The sequence below is a fragment of the Sturnira hondurensis genome, unplaced genomic scaffold, assembly GCF_014824575.4.
Source record: "Sturnira hondurensis isolate 20B ecotype Veracruz unplaced genomic scaffold, ASM1482457v3 Scaffold0006693, whole genome shotgun sequence".
In the NCBI taxonomy this organism is placed as follows: domain Eukaryota; kingdom Metazoa; phylum Chordata; class Mammalia; order Chiroptera; family Phyllostomidae; genus Sturnira; species Sturnira hondurensis.
Window position 1 is genome coordinate 1,631,679 of NW_028079324.1, and position 15,293 is coordinate 1,646,971.

The 15,293-nt window shown below is 38.0% G+C and overlaps 1 protein-coding gene across 1 annotated transcript in view; it reads right to left on the bottom strand.

Moving 5' to 3' along the window:
- Positions 1-13,602, bottom strand: part of DMD (dystrophin) — a 1,607,686-nt gene extending 1,594,084 nt beyond the window's left edge. The window contains exon 1 of the mRNA XM_037050278.1: positions 13,547-13,602. The gene's annotated coding sequence lies outside the window, so the exon portion shown is untranslated. The remainder of the gene's footprint in view (positions 1-13,546) is intronic.
- Positions 13,603-15,293: the final 1,691 nt, after the last annotated feature.

Genomic DNA, 15,293 nt, shown 5'->3' on the forward strand with positions numbered 1-15,293 from the left:
TACCACATTGAACAAGACATTATGTAACCAAAGTCTATCAGCTCTCATACTCCACTCAGCAAAATAAAAGCCTGTCAGGCACCACTAGCCTCAAGCATTCTGCTCAGAGGGATTCAATTCCTCTGACTCTCACAACACTATAAATAATAACTAATTCTAATTAAATGTTTTCCATACGCCAGGTATAATTCTATGTACTGTGCATGCAGAACATCTTTTAATCTTCTAAATAAATATTTGATGGGGAAGTAGAAGCCCAGACAGTTTAGTAATTTACTCAAGTTTATATCCATTAAGTGCCGAACTGGAAACTAAAACTCAGGCTTCTGCTTCCAGTGTTTTGCCCTCATACTGATTTCCTGAATACCTCATAACCACATTTGACCAAATAGTTCAATATCTAAAACCAAAGGACTAAACATTTCCCAAACACGTCTCTGTCAGTTTCGATACAACTATGCCTAGTGTCCTGCAACAATATCCTGCTCCCATCAGATTCACTCCTTGTCCCCTTTCCCAGTCACTAATTAACCAGAGCTTGTTGTTTGCATCTATCCAACCAAGTCATGCCCATTTATATCATCCTGGACTATCCAGATTTTGCCATGACTTGGTGGATAGGTTCCATTAAAAACATTAGAAACTTTTGTGATGTTAACTCATTCTCTTTAGGAATCAGATAGGTCTTTTCTTTTGACTTTCTTTTGTGTTTTTTCAGGAAAGTTCTCAATGCAGGTTTTGAGATTTTGCTTCTTGATTTTGGGGTTGTAAATGGGTATATCTGATCAATGATATCTTCTAGCTCATTATCACTTCTATGCATGAGGTCTGTTGATTTTGCACGTTCATTTTATATTCTGCTGCTTTACTAAATCATTTTAGTACTGGTATTTGTCAATGCTACTGTTTGTGGCTTTTTAGTTAAATAATCCTACCTGCAAATTAGGATATCGTTACCTCTTCTTTTAACTGCTTTGCCTTGAATCAGTTTATCTTGTCTGATTGCGATGGCTGACACTTCGAACACAGTGTTAAGTAGCAGTCAAGACAGCAGGAGAATCCTTACATTTTTCCTCTCTAGCCAGAATGTATTGAAGGTGTCTTCATTTAGTAAAATATTTTCCTTAAATATTTATTTAAGGAAATGTGGGATCTTGACCTCAGTGTCACAAATCACATTTGGAAGTTGTACACTCAACAATCATTTCCTGAGTGCTTCCTGAGGTTCAAGTCCACTGGTAGGCCCTGGGTGTGGGTGATGTTTGAGGACACAAAAGCAGATGAAGGAGAAAGTGATGACAGAAGAAAGGACTGTGATAATGGCCAATGTGGCCAACTTTGTTTTCAGGTTCCCTCTCTGTTTTTTCCGTTTCCCTGCATTCCACACATTCAATAAGTACGTGTATACCAGGGCATGTACTATAGGCTGTGTACACAGTAATGATTGAGCCAAGGTTTGGACCCTCAAGGAGCTCAGTGGATATAAAATCTATATAAACAATACTTGCAATGCTATTTACACCCGCTCTATGTAATGATTACTATGAAGAAGGAAGCTATAGTAAATCAAGCCCATACCCACTGATGTATGGCTACCCACCTGAGATCACAGGAGAGGCAAAGATCAAGCTAACACTGATACAAATGTGATTGATAGACACACACATTCACACACATGAACAGTAATAGAGGTACTTTATAACTGTCATTCTTTTCCCCCTAAAAAATTTAGATTGATTTATAACCTTGAGGTTAATTTCAGGAGCTGAAAACAAAAACTTCTTCCCATGCAAACATACGAAAACTAAAATTTGTTTCATGACTTCTCATATGCCATTTACCTGTACTTTCCCACCAAACCCATCTCCTTTGATAGACTTATACCAGTAAACAGCCATCCCTTCCCATCCTCCCTTATCTTCAGGCTGAAATGGATTTCTCGACTTTCTCATTCTCCATATCTAGCGCATCAACACATCCTGTTATCTTTACTTTCAAACTGCATTCAAAGTGTGACTATTTCTCTCCAGGTCCACGGCTGCTGAGCTAGTCCTAGGCACCCATACACACCACCCCCCACCCACCTTGGAGTACTTCGTGATCTCTCCCTCACCTCTCTCCTACCTTTACATCCTACAGTATAATTTATACTGCTTCTGCTTAAACCTCTCCATCTCCTAATCTACCAAAATGCAGAAGCCAAAGCCTCTGTCACAGTCAGTAAGGCCCTACCTGACTGGTTTCCCTGAGACCACTTTACTGGAAGTTCATACTAGTTCCAGTCACTCCAGCCAGCATGTTGTCCCCCAAACACACATGTGATTCTCAGGACCTTTGTATGTGTTCTTCCTCCTGCCCAGAAATTTCTTCTCCAAGACACCTGCATGATCCATTTTCTTCCTTTCTTCAGGTTTCTTTTTCTTTTCTCAGAATTTTTTAAAGATTTTATTTATTTAGAGGGAAAGTGGAAGAGAGCAAGAGAAACATTGATGTGTGAGAGGATCATTGATTGGGCCTCTCATATGCCCTCAACCAGGGACCCAGCCCACAACCCAGGCATGTGCCCCAACCAGGAATCGAACCAGTGACCCTTTAGTTCATGGGCTGGCACTCAGTTCACTGATGCCCCAGCCGGGGCATTTCTTCAGAGAGGTCTTCCCAGGATCTACTATACAAAATAGCAACACACCCTATTTGTATTTTTCCCTTTCCTTGTTTTTATATTTCCTCTTAGCACCCATCACTATCTGAAATTCTATACCCTAGTTGCAGAGAGAGTAAACAAACAAGTTGACAGATAAAGACAGAGAATGTCATGTAGTTTGCTACATGTTTCCTCCCTTATTTTAGCTCATCTGTTTCGCAGGGCCCCCTATTTAAAGGGACGTCTTCTCTTCGCTGCCACGTTCAAAAACTTGGAGCAGCTGACAAGTAATAGGTACATGATAAATAAGTTAGTGAACATGGACTTTAGGTGTCTTTCTCTCACAGCCCATTTCCTTAAATATATATGATTATTTTTGAAGGTTAGAAACTTCATGCGTGCACATAATGTTCAAAGTATTTAGCCTCTGACATAATAGTCACAGGTAACTTTAATAATAGGAGCACTTCCTATAAAAAATACCACCCATAGATCGTGTGTGTTGTTGAAAAGAATGGGTTTTCTGGGGACCAGGTGATCTAAATCAAAGAAGAAAATATTGAGCACCCTTATCTATAATTTTCATTTGTTCTTACTAAATACCAGCTAACATTAAACCAAAGGGTGATTTCTGTCACATTTCTAATGAAGGGGTCTGCAGGCCCCTATCGATCAGCAGGCCACAATTCTGCACAAGACTGAAAGTGATTGCTTATTATTGATCGGCATTTGTCTACTTTTATTGTTTCTTCTCTGTGCACATAGAATTGATATCGTGAAATTAAGGCTTAAAGTGGGAGAAGGTTAAGCGAAGGACTTTTTAAAACCAAACTCTACACTTTGTGGTCTCAGAACTTTACAAATATGCCTAGAGCTGCTTTTACAAAACAGGTTTCTACTGCTGAACTTGTATCAACATACTGCTGTCTGATGCGACCTTACCTCTTTGTGTGCTCACTGTCATGGCCATAATGAGACAGGGAATTCCAGAAAGCCAAAGGAACCTTGGTAAGGTCCAAAACGTAACGCATTCAGCAGAGCACAGAGGGAGGCCCTCCGAATGCTACTAAAATGGAATTCTTCGGCAGAAGCAAAATAATGAACAAAAGAGAAAGCCAAAGACAGTGTATATCCACTGGAAATGCGGATTTTAGATTTCCGTTCCAATCAAATATATATTTTTAAGACTTGTAACCTAAGACCATGATAAGACATATAATAGATATCTGGCACTAAATCTTTTAGTGCCAGCCCGGTTCTGTTACTGAGCAAACATAACTCAAGGTAGAACCCAACCGCAACCAAGCACAGTGATTCTGAGCTGGAAAATGTGAAAGACCATTCCTCATTAAGGGTTCGCCAAATTCCTACATGAGTTCCCCTCACACCTTTCCTACTACAGGCCTGATTAAATCACTGCCATTCTATGGCCGTGGTTCCCAAAGCCTTGTCCCTGTGTCAGCAGCCTCAACATCATGTTCAAAAACCTAGAACACCTGGCATGTAATAGGTGCTCAATAAATAATGGTAGTGAATGCAGACTATGGGTATGCTTGTCAAACCATGTTTCCTTACATATAAATGATTGATTATGAAGGATTGGGACTTAAGGCACAGACAGAGTATTCATAGTATTCACTGACTGACGTAATAATTGCAGGTTATTTAAATAACAAAAACAGCCTTGGCTGGTGTGGCTCAGCGGATTGAGTGCCAGCCTGCGAACCAAAGAGTCACCAGTTCAATTTCCAGTCAGGGCACATGCCTGGGATGCGGGCCATGTCCCCAGTAGGGGGCGCTTGAGAGGCAACCGCATAATGATGTTTCTTTTTCCCCCCTTCCTTTCTCTCTAAAAATAAATAAATAAAATAAAATAAATAATAGAAACATGTTCCAACTAGAAACTTATTGTAAATCCAAGTTCTCGGGCTCTCCTTACACCCATGAAATCCAACACTGGCTGTGGGTCCCACCCTTCTGTTTAACAATTCCTCTAGTTGAGCCTGCTGTAGCAGCACGCTGACAAGTATGCGAAATACCAGACAACTCTACAAAAATATATAAGCCACTTGGCATTTTCATTTTAGATCCACATGTCTATTCCTTAAGTGTATATGTAGTACAGGCTTTAGAATCAATTTTGCGTGGAGGATTAGTGGTTATAGAGTAGTCTAATTACTCCATCGCTGCCTATTGTTTTAAAACTTCGTATTTTCCAGCGAGGAGTTCAACAGTAACATGATTAAAGCGATGTTTCATCATTGGCCCCACCCACCCAACAGCAGTGTAGCTGCTGTGCCCCCTCTCACAACCCCAGTTCTCGGACAGATCTCAGCACTCCCCACCCGCAAGACCCAACTTCAATCTCTCTATGTCTCCCCGTGCCATTCCCGTTGACTTCATGTCTCTTCAAATTGTCTTTGCACGGACAACCTCAGATTAAGTGGCCCCTCCGTGCCCCTCTCCAAAGCCCTTAGTCACGCTTTCTTCTATGTTCCTTCCCATGGCACTTTGATGAAAGGACATGTTTTCTTTTAATTCTTTGTTATATAATTATTTCCTCCATTAGATGACAAGCTCCCAGAGAGAAAAAAAACATGTCGTGTTATGCCATTATCAGTGTACAATACTAGACCTGCCACAGAACTGTCACTCAGTAGACACTTGTGACATGTTGAAAGGTTACTTCAGCAGCCATACACCTCATGGAACCAGAATACCAGCACTTCATCCCCAGATGAAAATAAAGCCCTAAAGTCAATGAGTTTAATATGTTTTCCTTGAGAGTTAGGTAGGGCCCAAAGACAGCATAAATCAGATAACTAATGCATTTGCCTATCATCTACAGAGAAATTTTTTTTCTAACAACAATCATGCTAATTGGTAAATATTTACATTTGCCAGCTAAATAGCTTGCCACTGACACTACTCCATGTTATGAAGGCATAGCAATCAACACTTCCAATTTTCTCATATTTCAGAACATAGTGGTCTAAGTAGCAAAACATGTGGAACTTCGAAAACCAGCTAGAATTATTAAGAGCTCAGTAACAGTGGGTTGACCAAGAGCAATGCATTTTTTTAAAGAAAGACTGCAATGCAAACAGGAAATTATCTGTCTTTCATTGAGGATGGTGAGGCCTATCACAATCCAATTTTCCTTTTACTAACTGAATGATATCCTTTGTTACTTGGGTAGTTTGCAGAGATTAGATTCCGGAAAACATTCCAGGGAATGGTTCTCAGTGGATTAGACCATTAGCAGAAGGATGCCGTTTGCAAACCCAGACACATCGTTCCAGAAGGCACGATTTTAAGGAGACCACATGTCAATAAAGCAATACGTTGCATTTTTTCATTAAATTATTTTAAATAACTATTTAACATCTCTCTTTTTCATCCAGCCCCACAAAGCCCCTCCCCTCTGATAGCTGTCAGTCTGTTTCCTATGCATGAAAAAGGTGGAGGGATTGAGCAAAAAGAGAACAAAAGAACCCTCTGCCAAAACAACAACAACAAAAACTCATAGATGCAGACAACGGTACAGCGATTACCATATTGTGTTAAAGGCGTAACATACACTTTTAACACAAAGGGAAAAGTAGGGAAAGGGCAATGGCGGCGGGTAGGAGAGGGTACAGGAAGGATAAATGGTGATGGAAGGAGACTTCACCTGGGGTGGTGAACACACACTGTTCACAAATACAGGTGCTATGTTATAGAATTGTCCACCTGAAACCTGTATGATTTTATTATCCAATGTCACCCCCCAAAATGCAATGAAACATTTCTGTAATACACAATAATCTGTTTATAATTAGTAGAAATAAAGACTAACATATAAGGTATACCTAATTTACATGATGGTACTGAAAACTAGACTACTTTACTCACCAAAACCTAGCAGCATGTAGCAGTATTAGCATTTATTGTTTTGGAAATCATTCAGAAAGTTTTGCTTCAAAATCTTTCTCAACAACGGTCGAGTTTGGGGGTTACTAACCATTACTAGGTAGTTTAATGGCTCTATCAGTACTGCAGGCATTCAATACCCTCTATTCTCAAGTTTTTAATGTCCTCAAATCCCGTCTTTATTTATAAAACTTACCAATTTTATGACAAGTGTCCCAAGAGGAATGCAGCACTTAGTAGGTGGCATATTCACGACAGTAACGGAGATGGAAACAGCATGGGTTTTAGAGTCCAGTGTGCTGGCTTCCACCATTGTCTCTTCCATTCATGTACCTTGAGCAAGCCCTCCTAGCTCGTCTTGAATATTTACCTCATGAGGCCATTGGAGCAACATTTCATAAAAATATAACTCTCAACAGCATTATTGCTATGAGGACACATAGGAAAAATCACTTCCTCGTCTTCACTATTTCTGAAATGGGCATTCCTATGCTTTCCTGTAGCAATATTCATCTGTCTACAACAATCACACCGAATGATTCAAGTGTTACCCAAGCCTTGTATGAGCTGCTGATTATCATCCAGAGACGTGGTTCGCTGTCCGTTACCCTCTCTAGTGATCTAGTTCTACCTGATACCAGTTAGACGTGAGAAACAGGAAGCCGGGAGCATAGAGTGGGCTATTTATGTCTCCGGTGAGCCTTCCATGACACGATAGTGTGTTCATTGACTTCTGTGAAAGCGGGGCCCTTGTATAGCAGTAATATGCGAGCGGGCAAGAGTACGTTTACACTTGTGAGTATGTGAAACAGAGAGTTCATTCGCCAATAGTATTTATTTATTCTTGTATTACTTATTTGTACCCTGTAAGCCTACGTTTGCCAACCCCTGTATATAAATATGTTAGCTATCTATCAATTTAGAATTGACACCGAAGAAAGGCATATACATACTATTACATCTTTGACTGAAACGATGTTTTACCCCATGTCCTAGGATCTTCCTTTTATATAATGAAACCATTTAATTAACTTTAATCATAACACGCTTACTCAGTGTGTGTGCATATTGAAGGCATAAATTGGCATAGAGAGTGGAGCATGATTATAAAACAATGAAATGTTCTGTTCTCCCTGTTCCATCCAAAGAGGGTAGCCAAAACCAAGTTCAAGAATGAAAGAAGCAGGCATCAGAGGAAAATTACATAAATATATAATTCCTTCAATTCAGAAAGTATATTACACAACACCCAAAATGGCTAAATGTTATGTTTATGCCTTACTATTTGTAAAGCTCTTAATACATGCTTTCGCATGAAGTAGACATGGACATACAAGGAAAACAAGACTTGAATAATTAGAATTTGATATTTACCTTTCTTTCCCAAATGAATTCAAGTGTTGATACGATGGTTTTCCCTAAGGCTGCAGGGTACAGAGCTCTGTCTAGAAGCCCGATTTACTGACTCACAATTTTAGTGTTAATTTGCTTTATATCACGTTCATCACGCTGGCTACAAGGTAAATTATAATGAATTCTTGGAAAAGAGCTGTGACAGACCCAGGTAGGCCTTGGAGGAATGGAAAATCACCAGGTAGGAAAACTGTACCGTGGGAAACTGTACCCTGGGAAACTGCCTGCCTGGGACACTGCCTGCCGACCCTGCCCAGGACAAACAGATACCCAGGACAAACAGATACCCAGGACAGAGAGATGCCCAGCTGAGACTGGGGTCTGGTTCGACCTACCGGCATAACAGGATGCAGCTCTAACTTGAGCCGGACAAGATGTATCAAGAACAACAGTCAGCAGAAACCGCGCCCAGCAACCAGCTCTAGCCAATCAGACTCTGACACCCCAGCCAGTTACCTTTCACGGGGTTTTGCAGTTAAAAACCCAGCCCTAAGAACAACTGAGCGAGTCTTAACTTCCCTTGGCTGGCTCCCCAACCTCCCTCGGTTGGCTCCACTTTCCCTCTCACTCCCGTTAATAAACCCTGCTCTCCTTAGCTCGCCACATCCATCCAGTTTCTTGAGCGACTCCAATCTAACAGTGTGTTATATCAATTAACTCATGTTATTGTTATCTTGAGTTAATCCTAGCTTTTTTGTAAAGATTTTTAAAATTTATGTTTAGAGAGAGGGGAAAGGAGGAAGAAAAAGAAGGAGAGAAACATCGATGTGCTAGGGAAACACTGATTGGTTGCCTCTCACCTGCCTCCAAATGGGGACCTGGCCCACAACCCAGGCATGTGCCCCAACTGGGAATTGAACCAGCAACCTTTTGGTTTGTAGGATGGCATTGAACCCACTGAGCCACACCAGCCAGGGCCAGTGCTGGGTTTTTATGTATGGACATGGCAATGAACACATAAACTTATTATCATATCAGGGGCTCTTGTGAAGTTCTTAGACACAACCAATAACACATTTCCACTTCATTTAAGTCAAATATCAAGTAGACTGCTTTTGGAAGAATCACACAAAACAGGATAGAGCAGGGGTATCAAACTCGTTTTCACCAGGGGCCACACCAGCCTCGCGGTTGCCTTCAAAGGGCAGAATGTAATGTTAGGACTGTGTAAATGTAACTACTCTTTAACTAGGGGCAAGGAGCTCTACATTTGGTCCTTGGAAGGTAACTGTGAGGCTGATGTGGCCCCTGGTGAAAATGAGTTTGACGGCCCTCACAGGCTATGGAGAGAGGATAGAAGTAAAGATAATTACTAAATCCAGTACAAGGCCATGACTATCACATAACTCATTAGGAGATGGTTTAAATCTTTCATTTGTTCTCCTACAAAAGTAAATATTTGTCCCCACAGATCGCTTTTTCGTTAACACAAACATCAAGCAACCTTTATGACAAAATTGTTTTTGGTCATGATTTCAAAATGTACTTGCCTTCAATAAGCTTATGTGGATGAACTTGCATGAATGAACACACATCTTTTTATTAAATTTAATTATTGTTCAAGGACTGTTTTCTGTCTTTTACTCCCATCCCAGCCCACGAACACACATCTCATTATGTGAATTATATCTGTGGTACATTCTTTCGAGAATTATAAAGTATCTACAAATTATATGAATAGAATATTTACCTTGAATTAATCTTTCTTAGGAATGGCTTTGCGTTTAAGTGGAGGTAAACAATGTTTGCTTATCTTTAGAGAATAGATGTGATAAATCACACTCTAGTAGAAACTTTTAGCATTGAAGGTTCATAAAAGAGCTATTTTGAGAAAGAGACAGGGCCCTATTTTAAAGTGATACCAGCAAAGTGGAAAAGCAGTTGGATTTACTACAAAGGTACATTTGGCTTCAAATGATACAAAGTGACAAAGCTATATTTAATAACATTTTCCCTTAAAATATCCCTTACGTAGCCTTACCAAATAACAAGGAAGTACTTTGTTGTCTCTCTGTACTTTATAAATACTATGTAAATGTGTATGTATGCCTCACTGATGAATAATTTCAACTTAACCAGATTCATTTTTATTGCTGTGTGTGCTTGTTTTTTGTTTAATTTACCCCATAGAGGATCATGTTTCATTGCTTCATCTCTCTTGTCAAAGTCTTTTTCAACACATTCTTTTCTATACAGAAATTTTCTTTTTTTTTTCTTATACTCAGTATATATTCAATTAGCTGTACTACTGACCAGAACAGACTTCTTGTATTTATTTAGTCACTAGTAATTATCATTGGGGTTACAAAGAAAACACATTCCTGTCTTTGGTGTGTTCCCATTTTCTCAGTCTGAGTGTCTTGCACTTTGATGTTTCTCTCCTCAGAGCAGCGATTTTCAACTGGTGTGCCATGAGAATGTTTAAAATGTGTGATACCTGGCTATTTAGTCGGGGGCACTGACCTCTTTTCCCTTAGGTGGTCATATTAAAAAAATCACAATAGCCAAGGCAACAATAGTTATCTGACATGAATGAATCAAAATTCTATCTATTTTTGTCAGAGTGGCAAAAATGACATATAATATATTTTTTGGTGTGCTGCAGAATTTTAGTAATTAGTGTACATATGCCACGAGATGAAAAAACTTGAAAATCGCTGCTTTAGAGTCTTTCAGTCTCTCGAGCTGGAATCATAGAGGTCTTGCTGGTACTGACCACCCCCAGCCCACTCAGCGCTATTCCATTTGGCAATTATCCAACATCTTCTAAATGTGTACCAGGTTCTAAGAACTCAGAGAATATAACTTAAACTAACTCTGTGTCTGCTACAGGCCTAGATTTCTGCTGAATGCGATGTACTGATGCAACAAGCACGTGTCAAATACCACGTCACAGTTATGTCTATCTTTTGGTATCACGAAGTGGCTTCATGGAATTCATTAGCTGTCTCTAATTCTCATTCGAAGGTATGTAAATATGATTTAGTGATGGACCTAAGGTCTTGACCAAACAAAATCAGACAATATGGAAAACACACTATTTCAAGTTCTCTAAATGAAAAATCAACACATGCACACACATATATAAAAATGATCCCTACATATTTTTGTCTGTCATTATAAACATTTATTTATATTACTAATTCCTTGGATATGCCCAAATATGAAACTTTTATATTTGAAAGAATGATAACTTTTCTGATCTAATTTTAATTGGTTTATGGAGAAGATGTATATAATAAACGAAATAAGTGGGAGTTCAATTTGGAGGGAGGGATACTTGGGGAAAAGCAGTCAGCGTACTCAGGAATGGGGCACTCAATGAATATGGGCACTCAGTCCTGGCTGGGATGGCTCCGTGGGCTGGAGCATCGTCCTGCAGACTGAAAAGTTGTGGGTTTGACCCCCCAGTCAGGGCACATATGAGAAAGCAATCAATCAATGTTTTTCTCTCTCTCTCCCTACCTCTCTCTCTGTAAAAGCAATTTTTTAAAAAAGTCCTCAGGTGAGAATAAAGAAAAATAAAATAAAATACAGGCACTCATAAGGGTTGGGAAAAATTGCTCTAAGACAGTGCCAACAATGTATCCATAGAAGATAAGATATCTAACTGAGGTTTGTGTATTAGCACAGAGATTGCAGTAAACGGTACTTGAAAAAGTCAGTGTATAAAGAGGGAGGATGTATGTTGATGCCTGGAATGACATTCACGTTGCATTTGCCTTTGTCATGGTTATACGTCTTATTAAAATAAGTCACTGATTAAATTCTAAGATTCAGAATATTACATTATATTTATTATTTCAAAAATCTCTTTATAATGCTGATTTGTCTATATATTTCTTTGAAAGCTTATATCTATTACCTATTTCAACATTCCTAAATAAGAAAACTTTAAGGAGGACAGTAGATATGGAAATTAAACCATACACACACATCTGGTAAATATTCTGAGAATTATGACTTCCATGTTGAATATTTCAGAGTTTATTTTTCATTTACTCTTGTTCATTTGCATTATTATGACTTATTCTTTTTTAAAAGATTTTATTTATCTTTAGAAGGGACGGGAAGGAGAGAGGGAGAGAAATATCAATGTATGGTTGCCTCTCGTGAGTTCCCTGCTGGGAACTAGCCTGCAACCCAGGCATGTGCCCTGACTGGGAATCGAACTGTGATCGTCTGGTTTGTGGGCCTGTGCTCAATCCACTGAGCTACACCAGCCAGGGCTAACTTATTCTTTTTAATTTTTGTACCCTATTAAGTTAAAAAAACTTGAGATTTTTAAAAGATATGTTCTTTAGCTTAGTGTTTCAAGCTCTGTGATAGCAATTAGTGAATTATTAATTCAATAAGTAAATACAAATGGAATTCAATTAGTTAAAATTCAGTGACTTAATTTCTTGTCAATATACTAAAGGGTACCTGGCAAAATTCTGCTATTAAATACCACAAAGCATGGATGATACTCTAAAGCCTTTTGTAACAGTAAAGAGTCCATTATTGAGATCACATCTTCCAGTGCATTGTCTTGGATCCATTACCAAGACTCTCACAAAATGAGATAGACGCATGAATAATTTGCGTATATTGAGTGTCAGGCATTGTGCTAGGAATTATTACATATCATGACTCTTAATCCTCACAATAGCATGCAAAATAGCCACTTAAAGCATTCAATATAGGGTCTATATTTTATTAGCTTTATATTCCCATTATCTGGATTTGATTTATTAGATAGCACTCAATATGTATGTATACACACATATTTATTAGATAGGCACTCAATATGTATGTATACACACATATTTATTAGATACTCAATATGTATGTATACACACATCTTTCCATATGCGATGGAAAGATAAGGAAACTGTCTGACAGGGCATTTGGTCTGCCCAAATCCAGAATTATTAAGCTTAAATCGAAGTCTTTCTCACCTTGAAATCCACATTAACCTCCTTATACTACACTCTTAATGCTAATTTTTAAGGTAAGAATATTTCACTCTATGTACATATATAATTATCTAGCATCACACTATTGATCATGAGTGAGTTCTCATTGTGAAATCAATAAATATTATTAAGAGGATGGATTGATGCCTGCAGAAAAAGAGGATAAACTTATCATGCGAAATTATTTGACACATGCTCTAAGAGATTGGGCCAAACAGAGTCAAGGCAGTTATATCAGTTTTTCCGGAACTTGGTAAAGACCGAGAAAGACAAAATACATTATTTCAAAACAATAAAAATCCCTTATATCACCTTTCAGTCTGTGACATAGTCTAGCTACTTGATTGAAGATTGCTGTTAATAATCCTCTGATGGCTGATATTGTATCAAGAACAACCAAAGGTACATGTTGCCAAATTAAATAATTTCTCTCTACCATATATTCTGTGGCTCCTTCATTAGTTACAAGTCATCATATGCCCAGATTTGCATAGCTAATATAAAATGATACACTGAAGAAACAATATGGACCTTTAAATTACATAGGTACACAGTTCATTTTGAATATTCAGCCAACTTATATTGCATCTTACAAACAGAAGTAACAAAATATCCTTACCTTAGAAAATTGTGCATTTATCCATTTTGTGAATGTTTTCTTTTGAACATCTTCTCTTTCATCTACAATGGAAAATTAAAAAAAAAAATTAAGTGTCCAGAAACGATTTTGAATACCATTCATGCTTTATAATCAAAATAACTTTATTATACACTGGTGTGATTTTATTTATATTATTAAATTCATTGATAAATGAAATTAAACATGAGTGATGCTGATATTGGATATCAAAATGAAAATGAAATATGAAAAATAACTGATATGATCAATTGCATGCTCATTCAACTACTATATAAAGGCACTACAGAAAAAGAGTCTCATCTAAATAAATGAAATTCTTATTTCCCTATAATGAGTAAATACTCTAGTATAATCAAAAGAACCTACTATGTGTCATAGGTTCTGAAAAATTATTTGTGAGCCTTTCCTCCTAACCCTCACCCCTAATCCATGGAGATACGACTCTTCCTTCCTTTGCAACACCTGCGTGCTCTAACTGGCATAGCCCACTCCCATCCTAGGGGAAGTTTCTTAATAATCAGCAGCGTGGTTCAGTTATCTTTGCATCCCTGAAATTAACCCATTGTCTGGACACACGAATGCCTCAGCAAATATTTGCTCAGTAACACTGTGAATGCTTTAAAGGAGGGGGACCTTACCACTCCAAAAATTTTAGTACCTCTTTTCATCTAAAAGTCAGGAAATTTCAAATTGAAATGCAAATGATACTTTCCACGGATTACATATAAATACTCAAGGGAAAAAAATCCCCAAGGACTTCTTATAACATGAGATTAGTGGGGAAAATGATTAAGGAACAGCTTCACAGAACTCATACTTCTAAAAATTATCTTTTCTTTCCTAAATTAGAAATTAGTATTGAGTCAAATGGACAGAAAAATCATTAATCTTGATTTTTTTAAATGGCTTTTTTGAGGCCAAAGCCTATCTTTGAACTATTGTAAATGTAATCATGTTAGTCAGTGTTCAATAAATGAGTACATTTTTGAAAGATTTAAAATGGAGATATTTCACATTTTATTTAGGTGGGTCAAAAGAAATCTTACGGAAATACTCTGATAAAATAAACTTATTTTCTCTCATATTATTTTTCAGTCTCCATTGCTTCTCTTAAAAACAGATGATATAAAGAATCACTGTTCTCATGACAAATGTATCCATTCACTAAGATTGTCTTTTATCTTTCAAACACATTACTTTTTAAAGATTTCATTTATTTATTTTTAGAGAGAGGGGAAGGGAGGGAGAAGGAGAGACAGAGAAACATCACTCTGTGGCTGCCTCTCACACACCTCCCACCGGGGACCTGGCCTGCAACCCAGGCACATACCACAACCGGGAATTGAACCAGCGACCATGCTGGTTCACAAGCCCACCCTCAATTGACTGAGCCACACCAGTCAGGGCTAAAACACATTATGAGTCCATAAGTACATACTCTTATGCAATACAAGAGGTAACGATAAATAAACCTAACACTGTTTTCATGGATGAGAAAATTTTAGTCAGCATCACAGAATGCTTTCTTCTTATTTAATAATGTTACTTCCATGAGATTCTATGTATGTATATAGTAAAATATTAGCACCGTCTGTACAATATAAGATAAATCACAATGGAAGTCTTTACTTTGTTGACAATTGTGAATACATAAAAATAGATAATAATTGTTCTCAGATTGAATAAGAATAAACAGAACATTTCAAATGGTCAAAATGTAAGCATT